We start from the raw sequence: 503 nt of genomic DNA on the forward strand, positions 1-503 counted from the left end.
AAATGTTTGAGACTTTGTGGACGAAAAGAGGAATTTCCCCATACCTGGAAGGGTTAAGCACTGAGTCAATCTAGAGCAAATGGCACACCCAGTGTGAGGTCCACGAGGGTGAAGTAATTTATCTGTGAGTCATATCACTGAATACACTCTGTTCTATAGAATGTTGGTTAGCAACTTGCTCCAAACATTGTGTCCAATGGCTCTGTTATACACACGTCTGAAAGTGGGAGGACTTGTCGTTTTGACTTGGCATCAGGCAAGGAAATGAATGCGTGGCATTGAAACGGACTTGGGTTTTCACTGATGGATTTAGCACCTGAAAGGAGGCACTATGTTGCATGATTTTCTTTTCTTTTTTTTAGTTTTTATTTATTTATTTATTTATTTATTTATTTTTTAATTTAGGAGAGGCAATCCTTGGTTGACCTCACAGATTGCGAGGACCTCGTCAGTTTACAATCCCTTATTTTTTATTTTTTACGCCTACAGCACCTGGTCTTCCT

Source organism: Pteropus medius, unplaced genomic scaffold, assembly GCF_902729225.1.
Source record: "Pteropus medius unplaced genomic scaffold, Ma_sr-lr_union100, whole genome shotgun sequence".
NCBI classification, from domain to species: Eukaryota; Metazoa; Chordata; class Mammalia; order Chiroptera; family Pteropodidae; genus Pteropus; species Pteropus medius.